At 46.0% G+C, this 13005-nt stretch overlaps 1 long non-coding RNA gene across 2 annotated transcripts; it reads right to left on the bottom strand.

Annotated features, from left to right (window-relative positions):
- Nucleotides 1-5484: 5484 nt before the first annotated feature.
- LOC142603985 (uncharacterized) lies at nt 5485-11664 on the bottom strand. Of its 2 annotated transcripts, XR_012837874.1 has the most exons (3): nt 10133-11664; nt 9310-9491; nt 5485-9226 (listed from the first exon to the last, which is right to left on the bottom strand). It is a non-coding gene; the product is annotated as an uncharacterized LOC142603985 (long non-coding RNA). The 2 variants fall into 2 exon arrangements; XR_012837873.1 differs by having other exon boundaries at nt 9310-11664.
- Between the last annotated feature and the right edge of the window lie 1341 nt (nt 11665-13005).

Raw genomic sequence — 13005 nt, 5'->3', positions numbered from 1 at the left:
GGACTGTGCCACTAATACTACTTGTATTCACTTCTTGTGTCCAGGAGGATGGAGCTCCCTGGAGCTGTGGGTGTCCCACCGGTGGATCTTGGCCCCAAAGTGCAGAGCGGTTTGGTCAGGTTATGCCTTAGGCGTTGACACTGGCAGCTGGCTCATGTCTGTCAGTGGGAGGCTCAGCATAACATGGTAAAAATTGATTCCTTCTATGTTTCTTCTGTTCCTACCCCGAGCCCAGATTAGACACATGCCTAGCCCCTTGCTAGCAAAGTTGATTTCCTGGTTGTGATTAGGGATGGTTTACATATATTTCCTAAAGTTGTTTTCCTTTTATTACTATCATTTAAACAGAATTCTGTGTATCATTGCTTTTCCGAGACATCTGCACTTCAAAAGACCCTTGCCAACTTTGGTCCTGAAATGGGATGTTGAAACACGCGCAGCCAGGAAGACTTGCATTGGCTGAGGCTCTGACCCAAACTTCATTCTGCGAAGTCTCAATTTCCCTTTCATCCCACCACTTCTAACTTGAACTGCAGGAGTCACTGCAGGAATTAGAGCACGTTTAACAGAGCGCTTCTTAGCAGAAAACGGATGTTGAACCACTATGTGAGAAATAGCCTCCACGATGAGTAATAACGAGGTCTCAGACTGTCACTTCTCCACTTCTCCTCTCTCCCCAGATGAAGGGTAGGATGGAGCTGGGCCAAGCCAGGCACGGGGAGAAGGAGCTGTGGGGCTGGGTGTGCAGCTCCTTCTTTGCTCACCCTCCCTCCACGGAGGAAGCTGGCGGCTGCTGGACAAGGTCTGTCGCAGATTTCTAGCCTCTCCTCCCTGGCTTAGCTGGCCAATGCTTTCAGCTTGAGTCTAACCCTCCACTACCGATTCCCATGTCCACGATGGGTGAGAGGGAAGGTGAAAGGGAAACTGGCAGTCCTCTTGAGCTCATTTTTCCCTCCTGAAATAAAGTCATACTGCTGAGTAAGGAGGTGGACTCTCTTCTTCCATTAGTCCCCTGCCATGGTACAAGGGTGAGTGAAGCTCTTGCCTTCAGCACCGAGCAGCTCTGTGTTTGGAATTTGTCTGTCCTGCATTTCAGGCACATCTTTGCCTTCTCCAGAGGGGCCGTGGGAGTCTTCCTTACTGAAGGCAGAGCAGGATATTCAGACACATTAGGAGGCTGCACATTAATGTACACCTTGGTCATTTTTAATAAAAGGACGATGGAGTGGCCTTCGAGGGCGGAGCTTAAAGAGCACCCAATCTTCAGTGAGAGCAGAGTGGATTCAGGATCAATATTTTTCCTACCCAGGCAGAACTGGGAACAATGGTTTGACTGCACCCACACCTCATGAGACTATACTGTTTCATTCAAACTGTGGCTCAGCTGGGAATTAAGGAGCAGTTGGACTCTGGAATTTACCTCCTTTACAAAAAAAATAGTCAAAATATTTCAACATTGTGTCCCATTGTGAAAGTCACACTCACGCAGCCAAAACAAAATGTTCTGACCTTATTCACACAAAATTGCGTCATAAACTTTGATTCCTCCTCCACTCTTCTTGCAACTGTAAAGCTCAGTCCTTTTCCTTTGGCAGCATCCCTCTGGTTTTATGAGGTCTGTGGGGGGTTATTAATGTAGTTTCAGATTCCCTGACAATCCAATACAAGAAGTGGTTTTCCCAACTGAAAATCAGTCTCAGATCCCAGCTGACCCCACAGAAACAAGTGTCATTCAGACAAAAGGAATGAAATGTGCATACCTGAGCACTGCCCTGTGCTGCATTGGAGGGATGCTGCAGCTTCCAGGGGCATTGCCTTTGCTCTGAGCCATTACCCACCATCAGGGAAGTTTCTAAGCATATGTCTTTGTTTCAAGTTCTCCTTTCCTGCTTTACCCTTTCTACTGTTCTCATTCCCGTCTGCTTGATACCTGCCTCTATGGTATAAAAGAAACCCCAGTTATTCTGCTGTGAATAATGGATTTAAGCATCTGCCATGGTGTCTAAGGCTGAAAGACTCTGGCTTCCTCTGTGGTCAAAGAAAGTTAAAGATGCAGGTGCGACAACTAAACTAGCATGTGCAGAAAGGAGTGGGGTGGTTGTAACCCTTAACTCTCTCCCATAGCTCTTTAGGAAGTCAGAGCCACACAGCCGTGTAGACACAGTGGTTTGAATAACTTTTTGATGTGTATGCCTATGTCTGCCTTGAACTCACAGATAGTGTCATAATAGCCCATGCATGTTCCCATACCAGATCAGACCAAGTTTCTGTCTTAATTCTGATTTGGTTCTGTGAGACAGAGCAAGGTGATACCAAGAAAAGAGAAATATGGCATGCCAGTAATACAGATACAGTGATAATGGGCAATTAAGAGGACATGTGCCAACAAGTTAGAAATAGGCATTTGTGCAGAAATACTGGGATCACAAATCCTAAGTACTGGAGCTCAGTGGTGTCTCATTATACATAGATACAGCCATTCCTTTCTTGAATGTTACAGCCATTGGCTATCAGGTGATTAGACTCAAACTGGATTAGTTCTCATTTCCTTGCTTAACGACTTCTGTCTCTTTCCCACCTACATACCAAGATGGCAAAGGGAGAAGAGCTCACCAAATCAGATCAGAACAGAAAGAACACCCACATTCCTGTCCTCAGCTGCCATCAGCATCCCTTGCTGGTGTGTCATGGCAAGAGAGACACATGGGGTCTGTCTTCATTGGCCCCATCTGTACGAAGAGGGGTGAGGGGGATAAATTTATAGATGCTAGAAAGCAGTTAGGTTCTCTACTTGCATTTTGAAACATATGCACAAGAAAAGTCTGTCTCCACACACGTTCATCAAACGACAGTGACATCCTTCCAGAGAGCAAGGTAGAACCGAGAAGATATTAAGGCACAACCTACATTCCTCTGGAGCCGGAGAAATCTTCCCACCGATTTTGCAAAGGCTCCCGCAGCAATAACTGGGTGCTGCCTCGGGCTCTTCTGCTAGGCAGGGTGGGAGATGCAAGCCCCAGGTCTGCATTGCCATGGCAATGGGCGGGGGCACAATTTCCTGCTGCCTCTGCACACCACATCCAGAGGAGAAAAACTCACATTTTGCAAAATGTGAAATGCCACATGCCTTATCCATAAAGGCTTGCTATTGCCCCAAACAGGAGAAGGCTCGGTGGAGGAGGCAGCGTTATGTTTGCTGTAACAAAGCAACAGTAGCCAATGTGAAATATCATTCCAAGGCTGTTGTTTTTATTACTTGAGGTCCCTTTGAATTAGAGTTTTAACAAGCATTACTGACTCAACCGGTAAACATGGTAACTGTTGCTAACAGCATGCAACAATTAAGCAAATTAATCTCAACACAGCCCCATGCCGTCCTGCTCGCAGGCCTGCTAGTCCGGCTTCCCCTGTGAAATCAGAAGGGCTTTTTGTCCCGCTCCTTGATTTGAGTGATGCTGGTTTTTCCAACCCAAAAGTTTTGAGCAGTGTTGGCTGAAGCGCCTTCGCAGCCTGATGTGCCGTAGGAAAAAACCTGCCCTTCTAGGCAGGGAGCTGACCAGTGACAAAAGGCCAGCGAAGCGGAGGTGAGATCTTGTCCTTCTCAGAGGTCCCGTTAGCTGACTGGGGGCAGCAGAAGAAGCAGTTGTTATGTCCATTACCTTCCAGGCTGTTGTTATGCCACCAGAAAACTCCCATTCACCTTGGGAAGGCTTTAAACGCTGCCAAAGTGCCGGTCAGGCTTCTGGCATAGAAAACTGTGTGGGGCATTGGGACTGGGACTGGAGCAAGTGCAGGGACCGATGCTACCAGCAAACCCAGTGCTCAAGAAAACACCATAACGGTCCCAGTTCCTGACAGTTAGCAGTTTTTCCTAACCTCTGCAACTGAGGATTTTCATGTCTCTGAGTATAGGTTGCAGTAAATCAAAGCACCCAAAATCCAGAGTCATTTTTGGCAAAGGAAAACGCAGGATCAAGTGACCGCCCGGTGCCAGCGCTGTAGCTCAACCTTTGCTGATCTACAGGAAGAACACGGACCTGCCAGCTGTGAACAGTCACCACAACCCCATCACCCGTCCTGCCACCAGCATCCAGAATGAAAATGTCATTTTATTTAAACTTTAAATGAGTCCAAACGAAGCAGATGATAAATGCAGAGCTGCTGTAGCTCAGCTGAAGCCAAATAAACCTCACCCTGAAAACACTTATCTGTTACTAATATCCCACCACCTAGAAAAACCAAGTGACAGAGTGCACAAGTGGGTACAAGAAGACGCCTGGAGATGATGCATATGTGTTGTCTACTCCTAGCTGTACTATCCCTGCCATTTAGTCACACTCTAATCAAAGAAGTGCCCCGTTACTACACAAATATCCCAGTATGGCCCAGGAAATCAGTCTGCTGTGCCTTCCCCTGGACACTGCGTTTCTGATGTCCCATCAGGTGAATGAGATTTTATTGCCTGAATATCCAATATCTTTCTCTTCTGAACAGAGAAGGCCAAGGTGGCTTGTGGGCTGAAATCAGCCTTCCCAAGAAACCAGGAGGCAGTGAAATGCAACCCAGCTTAGCAGACTCAATAAAGATTTTAAATGATGCTTCAGTTTCATTACTTATAGAAAAACAAAAACCCAAGACATCAAGAGCCAAGACATTTACTAGGAAATTCTTGGCATTTCTTCTTGGAACGTTTCATGATCATTCTGGGATATGGTTTTTCAGGAAAACACAGAGAGGAAGGATATATTATACAGGGAATGTTGCAATGCCACACAGCTTTGTGACCAATATTATTTACAAAATATAATTTCAAGAACAAACAAACAAAAAGAAATAAAAAACCACTGAAGTATGAAGATGGGGAAACTGAGGCATGGGCTCCAGGACAGATGCAGATACCCCACTGCGGTCTGAGTAGCTGCGCCTCTCCAAAGAGCTGACTGTGCATCTCTGTCCTCCCCAGGCGGGTCCTGCCCAACGCGTGGCTGTGACAGAAGTGAACAGGGTGAAAGTCTCAGGCTGCAGGCAGAGCTGGAGACAGCCCATCGCAGGGTCAGAGCATCCCGTGGCAAAGCAGGGATGGTGGTGAACATCTGACAGAGCAAGGGGCTTTGGAGAAAGTGCACAGAGATGAGTCAGGCCACCGATCCAATGGGACTTTGGTCTGCAAAAAGGCTGAGAAAAGGCTTCACTATTTGGCCCATGACAATAGAAAACCATCCAGATGAAAATCTGTGGTCAGAAGCTCTCTAGCTTGGAGGTCTGCACTGAAGCAAGTGAGCTTTTCAGCAATGCAACATGAACCCCGAGCAGATCAGCAAGGAAATCACTCTGTGACAGTAGCTAAAAATATGCTGGAGCAGAAAACATTTCAAGGCAGGCCAGGGCCGGCTGGAGCACCCTCTCCCCAGCAGACCTTTCCAATTGCTCTAACGTGCTTCCTTTTTCTTTTTTCTTTTTCTTTAAAAAAAAAAAAAAAAAACAAAAAAAAAAACCTGAATTGGATGGGACATGACTTCCTATTGTGACCAAAATTGCTTCCGTAGGATTGTGGGGGAGAAAACAGAAAATAAATATGTTAATTTTTCCTCTGAGGCCAGAGAAGAGTATGAAAGAAAGGCTAGATATGCAGATGGATAAATGATTAACCAGGCACTGTCCTTTATCTGTCTGGAAGTCTCTGGAAAATAAAGGTTAAGAAAAGAGTACAGAAGCAACTGGCCATAGACCTCATTAATCTGTCTCTTTTTGTTGGCCCCAGCCAGGTAGCTGGACCCCCAGGGGCTATCAGCGTCCACTTTCAACATGTTTCTTTGATAACTAAAGCAGTATTTCATGTCCAGCAATGACTAAGCGGTGGAGTTTGCACTGTTACCTTACCTTACCCCCAATGTTTTCAGATCACAGGACAACACAATAATCAGCTTGGCAAAGGAGCTTGGCCAGGCAATGCTTTTAATACGATTTCCAGAAAGAAAAAGCTCTCGAGTTTGTATGAGTGAGAGCCTGGGTTTCTCTAGAGTTAAATAGTAAGGGAGAGCTGAAAAGAGAGGAAGGCATCTGAAAACACAACTCTCCTTAATGAGGGAGTCTTGACCAGCATAGTTGATCTTTTTCCAAGTATTTTCATTGTTTTGCTCCATTAGCGAAAAGCAGCCTATGCTCCCAATATGCCATACATGCAAAGTTGAGAAAAACCATCGCGGGGAGGTTCTCGAGGCAGCTAACATCATCCTCTCCTGCTCAGCCAGCGTTGTGCAATTGTGCTTTGCAGCTGTAGTTTGCACTTCTCCAGCAGCCCTCGTGCCAAGCTCCCCAAGTGCCTTAGGAGGATTAATGCTGAAGGCCACGGTCACACCACAGCATGTTCCTGGTGCTGCAACCTCCCTCCTGCGAGAAAACCTCCTCCTGCCCAGCAAATGCGGCAGCCTGGGAAGAGGCGACACATTGGGGTCCCTGCAGCAAAGGCTCCTGCTGCGCAGTGTCACCACCCCCTGAGGCTCCGGGAGGTGGGTAAACTGAGGCACGGGCTGGGGATGGGCGCAGGTGTCAAAAGGGGCGTGTTATCCCATTTCGTAAGTCGCTGAGCCAGCACACTCATTGACTCAGAGTCTCCAGCAAGTTTGACAGAGGAAAATAAGCAACGGGGGACGGGGGAAAGAAAAGCAAAGCAAAGTAAATCCACTTTTCCTTTCATCAGGGACTGTGGCATGCAGTGCACGGGGAGGGAGGAGAATGGGTTAAAGTGATCTATCCAGCCAGAGATCACAGGAGACCCCCCTTTGTCAATCTGGAGTGCTTGCCAGATATTGGGTTGAATAATTAAACAGCTACTTAACCCTCGGACAGCGTGTCTCCCGCTCCCTCCCCTGCTCCTGACAGCCTGTACTTAAGTAGCTATGGCAACGATTTGGGCGCCAGCCTGTTGACTGAAGAATATGGAAATCACAAGGATTTAATTTTGCTGTGGCACAAAAACTTGTTTGATCTGAGGGTTGTGGCTTTTCTGCAGCTTTCAGCAAAGAATAATTTCTATATTCATATCTCCCATTCAGATGTCAGTTAACAGCTCAAAAAAAACCAAAACAAGGAAAAAAAAAAAAGACCAAAAGATTCTCAGAAAAAATCATCTCCTTTTTCTGGGCTGGATTAACACTTGAGATGCCAGCTGGAGGGAGCTATCTCTGCTTCACTCAGAAGTGCTGAAGATGCATCTGCCCTGAGTGTGTCCAAAGGATCCTCACAGGACAGCGGGGAGGGTGGTGGGACCACTGCAAGGGAAGAGCCAAGGAGGGCTCAGAGGACACCCAAAAAAAGAGTCAAGGAGAGGAACAGTCCAAAAAACTTCAAGGGCTAGAAGGTACTCAAGGGACACCTAGGAAGGCTGTAGCAGAGGAGGCTGGTGGGGTCAAGGAATCAAGGGGATGAACCAAAGACAGGAGATGATCTGGTTCTGCAAAAGAGGATGCAGATCCCCAAAGTGGGGGCATCCCTGCAGCAGCATCCACTCCAACATTGCAGAGAAACTGAACTGGAAGCAAAAGGAAGAGCTGAGCAGCAGCCAGGACATGGAAAGTCAGCGCAGAGCTGCCAGCTGGGGAGAGAGGATTCATCCATCACCAAAAGTGGCCATCGCAGAGCAGGCTGCAGGTGGACGGATCAGGTGCAGATAACCCATCCGCTTGGAAAATGCTGTTTCCAGACTAGTTATTTGGGGGCTGGTTGGGTTATAGCACATGAGGAAGACGAGGAGAACATATCAGGGACAAGCAAGAGTCTGTTTTCATCCCATTTCTCTACCTCGATAACAACTGCCGGGCAGGAAGCTTCTGTGTTCACGCACAAAGACCAGAGACATTTATCTCTGGCCTTTGGGAAAGTACCAAGGTGTCCCACATTACTGTTCTTACCCTGGTTTTCTTTCTGTACTTGCTTGTATCTCTCTTCCAGGCTGCTTTCCTAAAGGAAGCTGATTGGTAACTTGAGTTAATGAAGGAATGCCACAAGTATACAGGCATCAACTGTTTTCTAAGATGCTAGCACTGCATAGCCAAAGGGACTGACTTAAACTGTTCTTGCTATTTTTGTTTTCTCTTTCTTGAATGTTTGAGGGGTGGAGGTTGAAGCGAAGAGGCTTAAATGCAAAAGCTGAAATTCAAAACACATGGTATCAAAAAAAGTTATATACATCAAAGAGTGCACAATTGTAGCCTACCGAAGCCAACAAACCTTTGTCATCAACACTGACAGGAACCGGACTGGTCCCGGTGCTTGCATTACAAGCTACTGCTGATTCACATAAAAAGAGTCTTCCCGCAGTCCTTACCTTATGTCAGCTGAAGCTCAGACCCCTGCAGCCAGGACTATGCACCCACCTTTACTTGTGCTGTTTCTTCCCCATTTTCAGAAACTCTAGGGTATGGAGAAGAAATAAGACTGTGATTTAGGCACTACCTAGGGACGAAACAGCCAGCATCCTGCCTGGGCAGGAGGGAGGTGCCCGGCAGGACCCAGCTTTTCACTGCAGAAGACCTGCAAACACCTTTTCATCACGATGTAGCTCCTTTGTGAGCAGAGTCAGGAGGAACGCAAGGAGCCGAAGTGCCTGACATATCTGATCCTCAGAGGTCAGGCTGGGGTCACCAGAATTCAGGTACCACCTTCACAAGCTAGACTTTGCCCATGGGGATCCTGCTTCACTGCCAGGACTGTGTGATGCTCAGGCTGGTGGGAAGAGCTCAGTCCTGCAGAAAGCTAGTGCTCTTAGAGGGATATCAGCACGCAGATAGCCCCTTCAGATGCAGGATCCAGTGTGGTGGGGCTCGTAAGTGCTACAGAATTACAGAAAAATCATCGTCCTGGTACTGTGGCTTCTCACCAGAGGAGCTGGTGGGCAGCAGCTGACTGTGCAAGCTGCCAAGGGAGCAAGAGGATATAGTTAATGGGAGAGCTAAAGCTCATTTTTCTCATCCCTGATAAATCCACTCCTCAGTTAAAAGCTGTAACAGCTTGAACCAAAGTGCACAGGCTCTGCAGCTGCTGGCTGTGACAACTCATGACCTCTGTGGATTGGCAAAGATGGAAGGCTCTTGTAACACACACCCCAGGAGGTTGCTCTGGCTCCTACGTGGGCTGAGCTCTTCATGTCTAGCCTTATGTTGGAGCTGAATTTCAAATGCGTAGTGTAAGAGATCCCTGGGGTTTGGAGGGTTCCTCTGAGGAACTTCTGCAATGCAAGAAAATCATGTTTTGTTTTGTTTTTTTAAAAAGTACGCTACAGAAATGACAACTTTCACTAGGTTGGCTCACCATTTGGAAGCAGGTTGATTTGCAGGAGCACCCATGTGTCTGTCCACCTCTCTGGCTCCCCTTTCTGCCATCCAGATCCTAGAGGAGTCAGCTGGATATCTCACAAAAGTAGGTTTTGTTAGGAAAATTCAGATCTGGTTTGTCTTTTGGAAGCAAGCAAGAGAAACAGAAGAACAGCCCTCCTAGGAATAAGAGGGCAAGTTTTTTTAACTAGTCCAAGTCCAGGTAAGCAGAATTGTGCAAAGGGCTTTGGTGGATGTGTCAGGAGTGGGGAGGAAGGTAGGACCTGAGTGGTGTTAAATTTATCCAGAATTTTCAGATGCAGAGGTTTCTGTAAAAATAGTAATTTCTAATGTCTGCATCAGCTATTTCATTCTCAGGATGATGGAAGACCCTTAAGGCTCCCAGAGTCGGTTCTGGTCCATCGAACACATAAATTATCCTACATGTCTGAATAAAGTATGCACAAATAGCCAGCTGGCCAGAGGACACTAATCCCATGCTGTAAAAGGTTTTCTCTTCTCAGCCATCTGCCTTTTTTGCTGTCCAGAACTATCTGTCAGCTAAGTGCAGAATGGGTCAGGCTTGGTCATCAGCTATCCTTGAGCAGAGAGCTGCAGGAGAGTACCTCACTGGCATCCATCCAAAAAACTATTTTTCCTTTCCAGGAAGGCAGCGAGCCTGGGCCATGGTAAATGTCCTTCCCAGTTCCCTGTCTAACAGCTGGTGAGGGCACCTCCTTGGTGCACAGTGGTGGCCTGAAATGTGTCAGCCGCAAAGAAAGTAGTTCAGCGATTAAATAGAACTCAAGCAATTAACTAACCTTGAAATATCCACAGTGGTAGAGATCAGAAACCTTGGAACAAAGTCATGCAATCATGAAAACATTGACCAAGCCATTTGCTGATGGCCTCTAATTTGCTTGAAGAACTCCTAAACAGTCCTACCCAAAGACAACGTCTCTGTCACTGCTGTGAACACTCTCCCACCCGTTACTGGAATAACTGGGCTGAGTGGATTGCTCTGCATGGGACTTAGCTTCTAGGGACCAGACTCCAGACAAATTTAAAGGGACAAGCCCATGAACAGAGTATGATAATTGTACACCACCGTAGGCTTGTTACCTTGTTATCATGTGCAGTTATCAGCCAAAGACAAAAAGTGACTCAAAAAATAGAATTTCAATTTACTGGAAATTCCAGTATTTCAAAGTGGTTTTTTTTAAATCCCAAAATAATTTTCTAAAAAAAGGTCAAAGTAGGAACAACTAAATAAATGGTACAGAAAATTCTTAATGGATGTGTTTAGAAACATTACAACAAAACCTATTGATATTTAAAATAAAAAAATTCAATTCAAAAGTTTTATTTATTACCAAGAAATATGGAAAGTTGGAAAAAAAAATCACTATTTTTTACTTGAAAATTGCTATTTCAGTTAATTCCCAAGTCATCTTAGAACGTTATTTCAGTCAGTATATTTCAAGTGCCATAAAGAAGCAGCAACCAAAACCAACTTTTGTTAACCCTTTGATACCCAGAACAATTTAACTTCCCTGACATAAGCAGATCAGGCATTTCCCTAAAACAAAATTCCTTAAAACAATATTCAAGAAGATTTACTAAAAAAAAAAAACCCCACCAGTGAGTAATACGATTTCAGCAGAACTTTCCACTGGGCCGACATATTTGTAAATACTACTCTGTTCATGGTTGGATGAATTTTGCCTTTCCAGTCTGCAAGTTTATTGTCCATTAATAATTATCGGTATCCATTTCATTCTGTAGGAATGAAGGGATTTAAGCGCTAATGGTTACTGTAAGCAGCACTTTGCTGTCTTCTTGAACTGGAGAAAATTATTCTGTCTCTCCTTGTCATCCTAGCAAGGCTGGGATGGATAGATTACACCACGCCATGAAAATCGCTTGTGGTTCAGGAGTTTAAGCATGTGCTGGGCTGTGGGGGAAGCCACCCATTGGGCTGCATTTTGGCCTCTGGCACTGGGGCTCCTTACTTGCATGCAGCTCCCCATCAAATATAGGAGGGCACAGTTCAAAACACCTTTTACTTTTCTCCTCTCCAAACTACACAATCTCATTTTAAGCCTTTTCACATCTTCAGTCCTTTTTGTTGCCCATTGCTGGTCCCTTCCAAAATCATAGAATCGTAGAATGGTTTGGGTTGGAAAGGACCTTTAAGGATCATCTAGTCCAACCCCCCTGCAACAAGCAGGGACATCTTCAATGCGATCAGGTTGCTCGGAGTCCCATCCAACCTGACCTTGAGTGTTTCCAGGGATGGGGCATCTACCACCTGTCTGGGCAACCTGTGCCAGTCTTTCACCACCCTCACCATAAAAAATGTCTTCCTTATATCTAGTCTAAATCTATTCTCCTTTAATTTAAAACCTTTACCCCTTGTCCTATCACTATAGGCCCTACTAAAGGTCTGTTGCCATCTCTCTTATAAGGCCCCTTTAAGTATTGAAAAGCCTTCTGTCCTGCTAGAAACATGGCAACTGAAATGTAATGCAGCATAGTTTGTTCTGTGGAATGACATTAAAATACCTTTGGTCACGTTTTCTTTAAGTATTGTTGGATTGTTAGGCTATCAGGCAGCAATATTGGTCTTAGCAGAAGGAAATGTCCAGTCTTGCTGCCTGTGCAGGGTCCCGTGCAGCTGAGCAGAGATTATCGGGCAGGACCGTGGTGAGAAGCGGGTGGGTTACAAAGGCTGTGATTAGCCTTAGTTCCCAGGGTGGAAAAAGTGCTTGGGAAACGGGCTGTGATTTTGAGCTGAGATTCCTGGAAGACGGGATTGTCCTTGTTCCAAGACTGGTATCAATAAGATAAATTAAAAAAAAAAAAAAAAAGAAAGATACCAAACCACCCCCCACGCTCTGTATTAGAGAACTGATCTGCAAAGTCCTGGGTTTCTGCTGCAGCTCAACAGGGTGAAACAGAGTGACAGGGCGAGATGAGATATAGGAGGAAAAGACCACCCAAATGAAAGCTTGCATCTTGTAAGTCATTTAGCAGACAACTATGAAATCTGCATTCACTTTAATAAGTTTTAATGGCTTTTGAACACAAAAAAATTTTGGCATATCTGTAATCCTCTACCTCACTACCTGCTATACCCCAGTGTTACAGATGAACATTTCTCTTAGTTCCAGGAGCACACAGAGCAGCCGCTAGCTTTGGGCTCTCCTTAGTGGCAGCCAGGCATTTTCCCTGTGACCGTAATCCCGTGCAGAACTCCCTCCAGAAACACATCGCCTTGTGTTGCGAGGGGTTTCGTTTTACAGGTCATCGGATGATGGCTCCTTCCAGCTGTGAAGCAGTTCCCTTTCGAGCCGTACCATGGCACAGGGGCCGCAATCAGCCAGTGCTGTTTTTCTTGCAAAAAGACAAGGAGCAGACGGAGCTGCTGCACTCCGCTCTGTGGCAATAGCTCCCCAAGGCAAACTTTGCTGGCTAATCCTTGGAGCCTGTCAAAACCTCGCCGGAGCCAAGCCGTGCCGTGGTACGAGCCTCAGCCAGTCCCCAAAGGGTCTGTTGCTGCACAGGGAACAAGAGATCCTGTGACACAGATTAAATTGGGAGATCTGTGGGTTTTCATTCAACTCTAGCCTGAATTGTCCTTTTTACTACATTTTCTTAAGAATGGGGTGGGGGGAAACCCTGCAAGTTCTTT

The sequence above is a fragment of the Balearica regulorum genome, chromosome 15 (genome assembly GCF_011004875.1).
Source record: "Balearica regulorum gibbericeps isolate bBalReg1 chromosome 15, bBalReg1.pri, whole genome shotgun sequence".
In the NCBI taxonomy this organism is placed as follows: domain Eukaryota; kingdom Metazoa; phylum Chordata; class Aves; order Gruiformes; family Gruidae; genus Balearica; species Balearica regulorum.
The sequence above is the reverse complement of the archived record's forward strand: the minus strand, read 5'-3'. Positions and strand labels throughout refer to the sequence as shown.